The following is a 14667-nucleotide window of genomic DNA, read 5'->3' as shown; positions in this document are numbered from 1 at the left end:
CACATAATTTTTTGGTCCCTAAGAGTGATAAACCTACAATATTGGGTAAGCAAGCGTCATCTAATAATAATAAAATGAATTCAGTGTAAAAAAAAATATATAATAATAATCACGCGCTGCTAATTAACAGCCTCAACCTTTATTTCCAAACTACAAACGGCATGAATTAAAATTGAATTTTGATGCATGAACGCCAAGCGCATAAGGACAGTCCTCACGCAAAAACAACAGTCCTGGATGTAGATTCATTTTCCATCATGTGCCCATGTGAATTAGCTAGTGATTCCCCAAAAACAACATCAAACACGGGCGCTAGCTAGCCTGGCGCATTTCTCTCTACTGCACACACTGATGCACACGCTCAGCTCCAGAGACTACACAACCTCTCTGTGGGGAGAGAGAGACGAGCTTCCCCGCCTGCGCTGCACACCGTCTGCCGCTCTGAATTGAAACAGGAGACAGAGGGAGGGAGCGATAGATTGAGGGAGAGGGAGAGCGATGGAGTGAGAGACGGAGAGGTAGGGACAGTGTAACGAGGTGAACGTGATTCCAGCAAAGCGTGCTTTTGGCTAGATAGGAGAGGCAGAGGATCTGGGCTTGACAGTGGGCTTGGCGTGGTTCGTCTGTATTTCGTCCCCCCCTTCGCTCTGTGTGAGCAGCCTTCATCGTCATTGGTTCCTCTTCGGCTCGCTGTGGTCGTGCGGAGAGCCTTTCGGTGGTTCGGGAGCGGCAAGAGGGTAAGTCAGATGCCATCCTCTATGGGGTTGTGTTCTGCTGCAGTGCCGTGTTCAAATAGGGTCTCTCTCTCTCTCTCTTTCTACTCCTCACTCCCTCTCTCCTGCTCGCCTCGTATTCTACACACAGACCCTGCCTATTTCCTCCCTCCCTCCCCCTCTCCTCCCTGTCCGTCTCCGTCTCCATCGCTCTCCCTGCTCTCCCCCCTTGTGCTCCCTCCCTTTCTTTTTCTCTAAAGTGGCTGCAGCTCTCCCTTTTCTTCACTCCTTCCCTCCATTTTTCAAGTGCTACAGGAATGAGCAGAACAGCCTGAGTCTGACCACAATGACAAAGAGAGAGTGAAAGGAAGGAAGGAGAGAAGCAGTGGAAGACAGTGGGGCGTGAGAAAGAGTGAGAAAAGGAGTGAAGAAGGGGAAAAACAGGGAGAGAGTGAGAAAGCGAAGTGTGTGAGGAAACAGCGAGAGGGAGGCTGGTTACAGACTGACTTTGAGACAACTGGCGGAGGAAGCCAAGAGAGCTTTACGGGCGCCATTTCAGTAAGGTCTCTTTCTACACTTTGCTTGCTTGCTCCCGCTCTACATTGTGCCTGTGGCTCGTCAGCCTTGTCTGTTCTGAGATCAGATTATAACTGTAAGGCTAGCGTTGTGGTGAACATTCCAGCACATAATGTTGACAACAGGCTGCATCTCCAGAAGGGTTGTGGTGTTGAGCTACTTTTCTGTCTTCGGCAAAATGCCACTTTCTCTGAGTTAGGGGGAGATCACTACGTAGATACATTGGACACAGTTTCTACTTTTGAAAGTGTCATTTTTTCAACTCAGTAGAAACAGTGTGCCTGTGAGTGTGTCAGTTGCTGTTTCTTGTTTTGCCTTTGTTTTGGCAAGTTCTTGAGATTTGATGCTACCACTGAAGTTTATCTGCATGCTGCTTTGACTACTGCAATGTCTATCCATTAGTGACCACAAACACATTCACTGTCCAATGTTATTATATGTATTTAATAGAGCAACAATTTGTTAAATAGTGGCAAAACTGACAGATTCTCCCTTCTTTGATGGACAACGCACCTGTTTTCTAAAAGATTCTGAAATACTCCGTAGTATATCTGAAACAAGTCAATTCAATCTCAATGTGTATCATACTATTCCACGAGTGAGACACACAATCTGAAAGTAGCAATACATTCAGCAGGTTAGTCTCTGTTGTGCTCGGGGAAAAGTTTTGCATATTTCAATTACAAGAATATTTGTTAGCAGATAAGAAGAAATGTTCACCATACTGTAAATCATATTGCAATAGGTTTAACCTGGAGTTGTTAGTTACTCAGTCCTGTTCATTTGGCAAGTAGCATGCAAACAAGTTTATAGAATTAATTTATGAATTCACAAGAATAACTTGTTGGATGGCTTCTGAGATGGCTTGACCCATAGGGTTGTCTCTACTCCAGTCAGCTGACCCTCAGTGGTTGAACCACTATGATATTGTTGCATTGAATACTGGGAGTGGGGGGGGGGTTAATCCTTGTATTGCAAGATGTCTTAATACTCTGAGGCAATCACTTTCTAGGGTAAGGGAAGACTATTTTTATTTCAGGATGGATTCCCTTGGTGCTCAGACTGAATTATTATCCTGAGAATTGCAACACTGCTTTCAAAACAAATCGCACTTAGACAATATGTTTTCACATGAGAGGTTTGAAAAGGTGAAAACCAAGATATTTGGCATTACAGAAAATGTGGCTAAACTGAGAATCAATATTTTCATTTTATCTCAGTCTGAAATTTGAAACTGTGTTAACTGTATTAATTAACTGTATTAAAGCAACCAGTAAATCATCAAATAATTACATTTGTAAGTAGTCCCTTTATCTAACACATTTTATTTCCCTGAACATATTATTGCATACCGTGTATGTTCAATATTTTACTTCCCTGAGCCTTGTTTGTCCCTTGAAATAAAATGTCTATATTTTACGTACACAAACATCATTGGATGCTAGGACTGTCTAGTGTGGAAAGGATAGTCTGTCAGTCTTGGCAAATGTGGATAGTGGCTTAAATCCTTTTTTATGTGATCTGGTAGGTTTGGCACACAGAAAAACAGGCAGACACTGATTGCTGAATCATGTCATGCTTTCAGCCAGTCTACGAGTCTGGACGGCAAGTTTCTGTTGGAAACCTGCATTTACACGTACATACACACACACAAAGACACGTACACACACGCACACGCACGTTTCACACAATGTGGACTGAGCAAAGACAAGATACAGTCCATTTAAATGCACTTGTGATTTAGACTTCATAATGGCTTGGGGAATTCCTCAGTCTTTTGCTACTACTGTTTCTGCTGCAGCGGTTGATGTTGTTAAGGTTTCTGGAACCGTTTTTCACGTTGGTTATTATTATTCAGTTTCCGCTGTTAAACATTAAAGTGTAAATTCCTGTAAATTAGTAAAGCGTAGAAAGGTAGAAATTGGCAGAATTGTATGCCAATGCCCTTTACACTCCTCTTTGCAATGTCATCCTAACTGTCCACAGGGTGTCCACAGTGATATACTTGGACATTTTTGTAATGTAGAGTTTTGAAAATTGCTCGATTAATTTTGAATATATGTTGATTGATCCGTCTCCACACAAGGACCAAATTTGCCTAAAATTTGCCGCCATGATGGGTTTTCCACCATTTTCTGAAGAACACCTAAATCGCTACTCCTCTGGGACAATATGACCGATCTGCACATAACTTGCCGTGTTGCATCTATGGAAAAAGTTCTAACAATGCTATGTTTTCTAGGGATGCCCAGGGATGTAAATATAGTTACACTGTAAAGTGTGGTTCAGTCTGGCCCAGGATGGCTCTGTTGCATTGGGAAAAATTCTTCATGCAAGCAAGTTGGCTTGTAGCGGCCATATTGTTTTATATAGAATTCTGTGGATAATATAGTGTTATATTGATGCAACATTCAGAGTCTTATTTGGTTCGACTGAATGGTTCTGGAGAAGTACTGAACTAATTGAAAATGTAAAATGAAATACATTGAAAACCTATTGGATTATCTTTTTGCTGTTTATGAGATGTACTGGGAAGCAGGCTAAGGAGTAGAGAAGAAGATAATTATGGGGAAGTGTCTATTTCTATTGATGTTGCCACAGTGGGCACTGCTGAAACCCGGAAATGCTGCTTGCAGCTTTAATTATGGTTGTTGTTGTTATTGTTGTTGATAGTGATTATGTTTTGTAGTTGCTGACTATAATAATAATAATAATGATGATGATGTTGATGATTATGGTTATAGATTGATAAAACAACTGAACATTACCTAGAGATAGTCACACAAAACCCATCTTTACACACTATTCTATGTCATCCTTAACAGAATACAGTTGAGAAGCACAAAGGTAAAATGAAGATTGAATACTCAATTAAAGCACCAACGTACTAAAAGAAAGGCAATACCAAATATTGTGTGTCAATAGTTTTAGCCATTCCTTCTGTTTCTGCTGTTCCGATGGTCATTGTGATTGAAAAAGGTATATTTTTTCCATTAAGGGAACATAGCATTATCTAATTCTAATGTGTGTGTTGACTGTAGAAAACCAGGGGCTGGTTTAAAAGTGGAGGACATGCCAGAAAGGAACAAGGTCTCATTCTGCTCCTAGTTGTATTTCTTACCCATGAAAACCAATTACTTTTTCATAACTGCACATGGCAACCATACTGTGTGTACCCAATTATATTGTAAAATCCGAGCTCAGCAACGTTTGTCATGACCACACCAAGCCATCAATAATCTGTAGTGATCTTAACTATATACAGACAAAGGATGTATAGGGAACAAGAGAGAGAGAAACGAGGTGAAACAGTCCACCTACACTTTACTACCATCTGTTAGTGGCCACAGAGTAAGTTTCAAGCAGTGATAACTTTCTGATCATTGGTTGGTGTGTATGTATGTGTGTTGGGGTACTTAAATAACTCATCTAGGCACCCGGTCTCAGTGTTCACTGACAGCTTAGGAAGTAGACTACGTTTTTGGTGGTTTATTCTCGCTACGTTCATTCTAGTCAGGTGGTTCCCCCCTACCTAGTAGCCTTAAACCATTGATTTGAACTGTTTAATTCTAAGTATGTGTGTCCGTGAAGTGTTAGGACGTGGACTTGGACTAGTTTCCGAGCAATTTGTTAGAGCTTTCTGATGTGTCTGTAGGAGGGATATTTTTGTTCACCTCTGGAACGCAATCATCAAACAATCCTAAGATGCATGTCCTTCACCTCCTTCAGGCAATCAGTAACATTTGAGTACTTAGTCTCCCACATTTTTTTTGCAGAAGCTGTTTGCAGCTGCCTGGTCAAACGATTGTTTTGTCTACAACACAAAGACGGTCGTCAGAGTTTGTGTGAAGAAAAGATAGAAAGGCTCCACAACACTCTCTTTAATTTCAATATCTTACCTAGGTATTTTCTGATCATAAAATGTGGCTCTTTTGTAGCTTTGTCAAGTATGTTTGTGATTTCTATCCCAGTTCGCCCCATTCCCTGTAAGTTTTTAACTCTTTCATTTGAGTTTATGTGGAGATCCTAGTCTCGGGCAGCCTTTGTTTGTGATTAAGAAGGCTGAGTTGATATCACCATATGCCATCCTTCAGTCCCTAAAATGGTTTGCCCCTAACAGAAACCTGGTTTGCACCAGAGAATATCTTCTATTTCCCCCCCCTCTCAATTTTCTATCTCATCATTTGAATTCTATACTGTCTCTGTTTCTTATCCACTGAATCTTAAAACAGTAGTCAAATGTCACCCACCAGCTACCCTTTGAGTTTTGGTCAATATGATGAATACCTTAATGACAATGGCTTTTTTCTGACAATCATCATATAGGGCTACCTTATCTTCCTGGAAACAAAATTTGACTTCTTTCCACATCTCTAATTTTCATCCTTGACTTTTTTTTACTTCACCCTTTCGCAGTCCCCTATCACTAGCAAGGTAGGCAATGTACATGTTTTCATCTTTAGTAGAGGATGTTCTCCTTTTATTTTACGGCAACTCCCCCCCAGTCTCTGATCACAACTCTTTATTTTTTTCTCCGTCACTCATCCTACTCTAACCACTTAGCCCCTACCCAAATGTTAATGTGCCATCACAATTTTCATACTCCCTTTTCCACCACTCTCTCCTTTTCTATTCTATAATCTCTACCATCGTCTGAATGTTATCCATTTCCACCTCATTTGACTTGCTATGTCATTGCATGCTCCCAGAACAGGATTGCAGAAACTGAATTAAACTTCCACTCCTACCTCTCTACCATGTCTTCTATTGCATTTACTGCAAAAGCTGATAAATTCAAAGCCTCTGCTTCAGACCATGGGAAGCTACTTTCCAAATTCTCCTCTCTTCTTAATAATCATCCCTCTTAACCCCCCCCCCGAACACACACACACACACACAAACACACACACACACACACACTCTGCTGACAACTGTTTCAACTACTTCGAAAATATAGGTGGAGGGCTTCTGCTTCTCATTCACTCAGAACTAGTTGCCAACCTGTCCACTTTGACACTATCCCCTCTTCCATTCCCCACTATCATTAGAGACCTTCTCCCATTCCTTACTTTCCTCATCAACTCTCTATTCAGGTCACCTGCTTTGCCCCCCTCCGAATGACTTCAAGATGAATGTCAGCTGGCCTAACAGTTAGAGATTCTGTCCAGGAGCCAAAAAGCAGGACCTTAAAAAGAAACCTATAGAGGATCCAGGCTTGCGGGGTATCCAATCCTGTTCTGGCTGTGGAATTATGTTAATAAAAGAAAAATACCTTAAATTTACAATCATTAACCAAGATTTTCATATGTTTAAATGACCAGTAGGTAAAGCAGACCTACAATATGACAGTTGGCTTTCATATCAAGCTGTCAAAATAATCACAGTGGTAATAGAGGGTGGACAGGTCCAAAGATACTCCTAATAGGGACAAGAAAGGTGAACCACCAACTCACTTTGTCAAGCATAGCCACAGACACGCAAACGGAAATCCACAGAACCCAAACTAGTGGCCTAGATTGGTGCATCAGTCGCTGCCTCTGGTGCACCTATAGTGCTCCAGCATGGGTTTTAATCTGGTCCTATGTTCTCTATCTTTCCCCACATTCCAGTGAAAAAGGTGTAAACATTTCTCAATAAAAATACAATAATAAAAAGACCACCAACTAACTACCTTGAGACAAGGTAGTGTAAGGCCCACTGAGTTCTCTCCTACCAGATGTGCGGTGCAAACCCAGAGGCACTCAACCACCTCACGTTGGGTATGGTGACAGGCTGACATAACATGATCCACCCTTTTAGGGCCATGCCAGTTACTCAGCCCCTGTCATATTGTCAATGGCATCTTCCAGTGGATACAGGGAAACTCTGCCAGATGGAGAAAACCAGACAGACCAGTATCTTGTCGTTCACCTTCACTCCAAAAAAGCCATTCTACATTCAATCACAGGACCTACTGAAGAGATGAGATTTCAGAAAGGGCAGGTTGAGACCGAGTCTGCTTCTCTCACATTGATCGGTGCCTCATTTCATTCTTTCAAAAACACTTGAGCGTGCTTCCTGACCAACTCTCTTGTTATCTCAGAATGAACTTCTTAACCAGGTAACTCAACAGTCTTCTCTGTGTCAAGTTTGCTGTCCACTCTGCAAGAGCTGAATATTTTCCCTGATCATATCCTGCAGCATCACTGCATTTTGGTACATCATATTATGTATGTGATTATACATCATATGTTACATCATATTATACATTCATTTCAAATGAAACGCTACATTTGCCGGTAAGCATTACATTGCAGAGACAGGGCATTTTGTGTGGTACACATTGGATTTATTTAACATATCTACCAAATTAAAAGCAGGCTTGGCTGAGCAGCCATGGAGTACAACATAAGTTAAGCACGTCTTCAGAAAGGAAGTTGTGCATGTTCTAGTTTAGGACTTATCATGTCCCCTCTCATATCCCTGTAAAGTCAAAGCAGGATTATGGTGCATGTCTACATAGCAGCAAGAGGAACTGCCCGTTCGTACCTGCAGGTTATTCTCAGACACTACATCACAACTACCTCCAAGTTATTCTCAGACACTGCAACACAACTACCTGTAGGTTACTCTCAGACACTACATCACAACTACCTCCAGGTTATTCTCAGTCGCTGCATCACAACTAGCTGCAGGTTATTCTCAGACACTACATCACAACTACTTGCAGGTTATTCTCAGACACTACATCACAACTACCTGCAGGTTATTCTCAGACACTACATCACAACTAGCTGCAGGTTATTCTCAGACACTACATCACAACTACTTGCAGGTTATTCTCAGACACTACATCACAACTACCTGCAGGTTATTCTCAGACACTACATCACAACTACTTGCAGGTTATTCTCAGACACTACATCACAACTACCTGCAGGTTATTCTCAGACACTACATCACAACTACCTGCAGGTTATTCTCAGACACTACATCACAACCCGAGCACTCCTTTTACGTGGTCATATGTAATTAAATAATATTCAAATGGCTTCCTGATTATACACATCACTGTAGTAATGTTCATTTTATAAAATAATGTTCAAATGACTTATTTCACACATGACTGTGGTAATGTTAGTTTAAGAAAATAATATTAAAATTGATTCCTTATTATTCCATCCACTATAGTAATGTTAATTTCATATACATCTATTGCTACACACCACTACATTTTTTTTTAATGCTGTTACAAAAAATATTTATCCTCAAACTATGTTAAATAACTTAAATATTGTATGCGTTTTTTTGAGAGAATTGTATGGAAGGATGGAGACATTTCTGATGAAAAAGCAATAGGCTGGTCATGAATGCTTCAGCAGTGTTCTACACATCACTGTACTGTAGTAATGTTAATATAATTTAAAGATACTAAAATGGCTTCCTTATTCTGCACATCACTGTAGTAAAGTTAATTTAATTAAATAATATAAAATGGATTCCTTATTATTCTATCCACTGTAGTACTGTTCATTTCATATACATCTACTGCTACACATCACGTAAAAAAAATTAAATGCTGTTTCAAAAGTAATTATCCTTATTAAACTATTTTAAATAACTTTTTATGCTTTATTTGAGAGAATGGTAGGGATTGATAGAGACTATTCTTTGATGAAAAAGCAGTAGGCCAGTCACGAATGCTTCAGAAGTACATGTCTGCCAGAGGCAGTGGCATAGAACACTGGACTACCCTAGAAAATGTCTGTACATATTCTAAGATCATGTTGTGTGTTGTCTAACTTAATAATTCATAATTCCCTTAATGATTTTAAATGTCAAGATTATTTTTTTTCCCAGAATGCATTTGATCACACACTGTAATATGGAACAGAACAATGAAACACGTGACAATTAATTTTTTTTGCATACATTTAAATAACATATCATTTTGGTAAGATAATTGTCAAAAAATTATCCTTTCATGTCAGGTCAAATTCAGAATCCTTTTGGGGTGTGCACATATGAAATTCAATAATAATTCATTTTTGGAATTCAATTCAATTCAGAATATCTGAATTGACACCAGACCTATCAATTATCAAATGTTTTGTCTTGAGATAAATCCTGTTTGAACTCATGACTAAGAAATGTTCTCACATAACCCATGCCAATGATGTTACTCCAAAACCAGTGATCCATGGTCTGCTACTGTGACCTATTTAAGATTTCAGCGTGCCTGCCTGTGTGCATGAGAGTTGGTGTATATGTTTGTGTAGGGGAATGAATAAAACATTCAGGGGCAGGCCGAGTTCCTTTCCAGGATGCCAGGCTTGAACGCAGAATAAACAAACGACGGTTAACATTTTACTCTAACCCAATGAAATCCATGGACCGAGTGGAAACCCGTAGCAGCAGGGCAAAGAGTCCTAAAATATCAACAGGCAACCTGGTCTCAGGACACTATGTAGACTATTTTACGAAAATCCAAGGCGAAACAAATCCATGGCAATCCATTACGTTAGGTTACATTACAATGCGCCACCAAAACGTATGATACATAACGAAATTATTCAAACGTAACATATCTTATGAACGCTATTACAACATATCAAATGTTATGAGCCCTATTAAAACGTAAAATAACATACGAACGCCAGACAAACGTATGATATTTACGAACGCTATGAAAACATATAAAAAATGACAAATTTTTTACAAAATGTTTGACCTGTGTTTCAAACCAGCAACTTTTGAATGAGAAGGCAGTCGCCCTACCCACTGCCCCACACTGGATATGTGGATTTAGGATGAGTAACAGCAAGACCAAGGTCGCTAGAATGTGTCATTAAAGCATTTTATTGTTAAAGTTAGGTTAACATTAGGCATCACAGCACTGGGGTTAAGGGTAGGGTTAAGGTTTGGGCTACGGTTAGGAAACAAAAAAGGTTAGGTTAAGGTTTGATTAGGTCTCACAGCTCTGGGGTTCAGGTTAGGGTTTGGATTAAGGTTAGGTATCACAGCACTGGAGTTAAGGTTAGGGTTATGGTTAGAGTTAGGATTACAAAGAAAAGCACTTCAAACATATTTATGTTGTGACACCACCACTCGCCTTCACTGGTTACAGGTTCCTCCTTGGATCAGTGGGTTGCACACCTGTCTGGGAAGTGGAAAGTTGCCGGTTTGAAACATCGCTTCCAGCTTTTCTTTCACCATTGCAACGATTTTACTGAACGTAATATATCTTACGAAATCCCCTGGCTAAAATGTGCATAAAATAGTCTGTGTAATCCTTCTGAGACCAAGATGCAACAGAAGACGTATGAGGGTGGTCATTTCAAATATCTACATTTCACAGTGTTTGGTTGAGGATAATGTAGTGTCACCCTCACTTTCTTTGTGATCATACAGGGCTATCTGACTTGAAAAACAACAACAACAACAACAACAACAACAAGATACCATAAGAAAGCCTAAGGTCTCTCCTAGCATCTTTCCCCCTTACAGCTCCCAGTCTGACGTGTTGCTCCATATATTAGCCAAAGACAGCATACAATCATAAGCCTCCATCTCCTCTCTCTCCTCTTTCTTGCATACACAATCTCTCTCTCACTCTGTCTCTCTGTCTACGGTGATCCCGTCCGTATTGTATGTTGCGATTCGGCAAGGCTGTTGGGATGAGAGCCAACCAGAGCCAAGGTGAAAGATTAGTCCCACTCTGCATACTTAACTGGCAGAAGCCGACTCATCCTAATCCCCCTCGGTGTCTTCCGCACCTGTTTTCACCGCTTCCTTGTTCTGGGTATTGAGTCAGAATATATGTGACTAGTCTGTGGAATGACCCGATGCAGTGAACCAGAAATGCCACTGAGTGCTGTGATGCTGAACAGGATCCAAAATCCTCTGAGACCAGTGTCCTTACCCTGCATACCAACGACTTGTCTGACAGCTTAGCCACGCCCTGTTACCCGTATAGCGGAAAGTACGGTAGACGAAGCCATTGCATTCGAGCTACTGTACGTATGAAATGGCACCCTAAACGTAATGAAGGGCTGTTACTACAGAGAATGGGGAGCCATTTTGGAATGCAATGTGATAGGGGTTCTTCTACAACATGAAAAAGGCCCCGGTGAAAATTAGTAAAGATTAGTGTGTATACACTATATATGGATAATAGGAGTACGCACACACACACAGACACACACAAAGAACATTTGTCATTTCATTTCGGCAGCGGCAGGGCATTTTGCCTATCAACTCCCTGGTTATGTGAATTTGGCTATGAAAGACAGTGGCTCCTTTCATTTGTGCTCTTTGTAGCAGCTGAGAGAATTGCCTGTAGTAAACAGTGGTGAACCATTACTTCAGAGGCTGTTGAACACATTAGAGACCCCAAATGAGATAACCTCCTCCTTTGTATGCAGTAGCAGGAGTACTAAGTAGTAGTCACAGTGGACGGAGAGGCAATGTGTGTGTGTGTGTGTGTGTGTGTGTGTGTTTGTGTGTGTGTGTTCCTCATTCACCACTCACGTTCTAGTTATTTCAATCCATTCACAGAATTTTGAAGAAACTGCATTATAATTTCATTATAAGAGACCATTACTTAATATACACACATTTAGATCTTACTCCACGGTCACACCTGTCATCTAGTGGTCAACCACCTTTCATTTACATGGCTTTTTCTTAACCTCGGTTTTGCTTGGCCTGTGTTATCACCTTGCCAGCGTCCCATTTTTCTCCGTTGCTTAAATCAGATCAAAGACAAGCTTTTTGCTCCTGAGACTTCGCCAAGAAATCTATCAATCTGATTACCTCATCGCGATCAATGGTGTATGTGGAATTACAAACAATTGTACACCCCCCCCCCCACACACACACACACACAGACACACACAGGGAGTTATTAGTTGCCCCCAGGGTTTATTTCCAGACACTACTTTGTAGCCTCCACCAAACCGACTCTATGTGTGAGTCATAGTGTGGGAGAGAGGTGTTATTTATAATACTGTAAAACATACACACAATCGGATACATACAGACACCCAGATAAATAGACACACAAACGTAGACACAAACGCACACACTCCCACACACAAATACACAGAAACACAGACCTCAGACACACAGCATTGAGACTATTTCACAGTGGACTAAACAGACGTAACAGGCCACACTGGGAGAGGCAGAAAGATGGAGGACAGGGAAGTAGCTCTTCTTTTGGACTCCAGCGTAGGCTTCAGGCACTGTGAGTCAGCAAAACAGCCTCCCTCAGCCCATTAGCCTTAATGTGCTATCAGAAAAAGAAGCTATCAATGTGACTTTAATGGATTACATACAATGTATGTTCATGGTGCATAACCATAATTGTCTATAGCCTTGCACTCTTTTCAATCATTTGTCGATGACTCGCCACTGTCACTGATGTCGGTAACCTCTTGGTCCAACCTCCTTCACTTTCTGTCACCATGTGAAGATTGTGAACCTTAGTCTTGGCAGGTGATAATTAAGAGATAGCGCTTCCACAGGAAACACTAGATACTGGCTGATTGCAAATCATCCCTTCTCTCTGTGTGCGTGTGTGTGCGTGTGTGTGGGTGTGTGTGTGTGTGTGTGTGTGTCTGTGCCAGTGTGTGCCTGTATGCATATGTGATTATGTGGGTGGAGTGACCAGGAAAATTGGTAAAGGGTTCAGTTGATTGGTAAAGTTTAGTAATTCATTCATAGTTGAAGTAACTTCCCAGCGTTACAAGATTTACATTAAATATTGCTTCCAACATAAGTTAATTCATTTTCCTTATAAGAAAGGTTTAGGTATTTTAAAAACACAACGTTTCTTTGTTTGGAACGGTGTAGCCGTAACATAATAACAGAATGGCGTATATACGTCATTAACAATATTCATACAAGTTGACTGGTGGAATTCTGGCTGGAGCCCTAATTGGCCGGCTCATCCTCCTCAGGAGCATGACATCATACTCTATGCTACGATCTGCATATTCAAACTGAAGTGCATAGTGGATGGTATTGAAATTGGACGCATGGACAAAGCATTGCCCCCATGTCTTTAGTATTTGGACAAACGTTGAAACACCAGTGATTAATGTGAGCTGCCTGTGATGAATGCGATACATTCCACCCAATCTCATCCTAACTGGGCTGACAACTGGCACCTGATGAATATACACTTGGTCCAAAGTAAACAGAACAATGGCAAGCCAGGGATGCGGCGCTGGAGGTTAATGAGACCGGGAGTACGGTGTCTAATGCTAGAGTTTGGATGTGGGGACCTCTCATTAAGTACTCGGCAGATAGGGACAAAATAGGGAGAGTATGTTTTCTCACTATCGTACCTCCCTAAAACACACACAGACCAACCAACACATTACCGTTAGACAGAGCCATACGGGTGGTTGTCATTTCTCTGAGACGTGCGCGCATCAGTGATTCTGTTCTGGCACAGCTGCGGAGATAAGGTAAAGTAAGCCCGGCAGATTGGATATGCAAATGGGCGCGCAGGTAGTGTGGAAAGGAGGCATAATTAACAACAGGTGGAGTGGAGGAGCAAGGAGATAGAGCTGCAAGGTTTCACGCTGCGCTTCGGGCGTGATAAGGAGAAAAATGCATTGTGATAGTGAGCGAGAGAGAGAGAGGCGGTGAGAGAGTAAGGTAGAGAGGGAGAGAGAGATACAATGAAACGCTCCATCGCTGATGAGAGGGAGAGAGTAATGGAGAACGAGAGACAGCTCAGTCCCTGATGTGAATGAAAGGTTTATTCACTCAAATGTACTGTGTATGCACTGCAGCTAACAGCTTAGACGTTTCAGCTCACTCTGGCTGAATGCCCGAAAGATTTTGTTTGTAGCTTCACGCATAATCTTGATGTTTTGCCCTAACTTGTGATATTTTGGGGATCTTTTGTGATCCTACTTTACATAGATTCTGATAAATGATTTGTTGTGGAAGACAGGTATTTTTTATTAATTGGATAAACAGACAAATACACCAACACAAAATACACACAAACAAGCATTTTACATTTCTTTAAAAAAACATACACCTTGATAAATTATTTGGTATGCCACCTGTGTCCTTGATAAAAGATCATCACCCATTCTGCATCCTTGGTCATTTTGCTTTCGTTGCAGTAATCTGTGGTTACTTAATAACAGTGTTTTGAACAAGATGGGCTCTCTCCTTCAGATTGTCAAGTGGCTGTCAAATATGTATTCCAGCATAACTTGGCTTCTCCAACTACCTCAATTCCCAATCTGTCTGGACTGTGCATTGAAACTGTACAAATGAATCCCACATTTTTATCATGCACATGGCCTTGTGTTGTTTGTCTTTGTGTGGTGAATCTCATTTGGACGGAGCTGATCAATTCAAACTGTTGACT

At 41.0% G+C, this 14667-nt stretch overlaps 1 protein-coding gene across 14 annotated transcripts in view; it reads left to right on the top strand.

Annotated features, from left to right (window-relative positions):
• Positions 1–355: 355 nt before the first annotated feature.
• Positions 356–14667, top strand: part of myt1la (myelin transcription factor 1-like, a) — a 59049-nt gene continuing 44737 nt past the window's right edge. For 7 of the 14 annotated variants that reach the window (XM_020056492.3, XM_020056488.3, XM_020056487.3 and 4 more), the window contains exon 1: positions 953–1271. The gene's annotated coding sequence lies outside the window, so the exon portion shown is untranslated. Of the gene's footprint in view, positions 738–951; positions 1272–14667 lie in introns of those variants that run through there. The other 7 variants (XM_020056485.3, XM_020056490.3, XM_020056484.3 and 4 more) reach the window with 3 other exon arrangements.

The sequence above is a fragment of the Esox lucius genome, chromosome 18 (assembly GCF_011004845.1).
Source record: "Esox lucius isolate fEsoLuc1 chromosome 18, fEsoLuc1.pri, whole genome shotgun sequence".
NCBI classification, from domain to species: domain Eukaryota; kingdom Metazoa; phylum Chordata; class Actinopteri; order Esociformes; family Esocidae; genus Esox; species Esox lucius.
The sequence above is the reverse complement of the archived record's forward strand: the minus strand, read 5'-3'. Positions and strand labels throughout refer to the sequence as shown.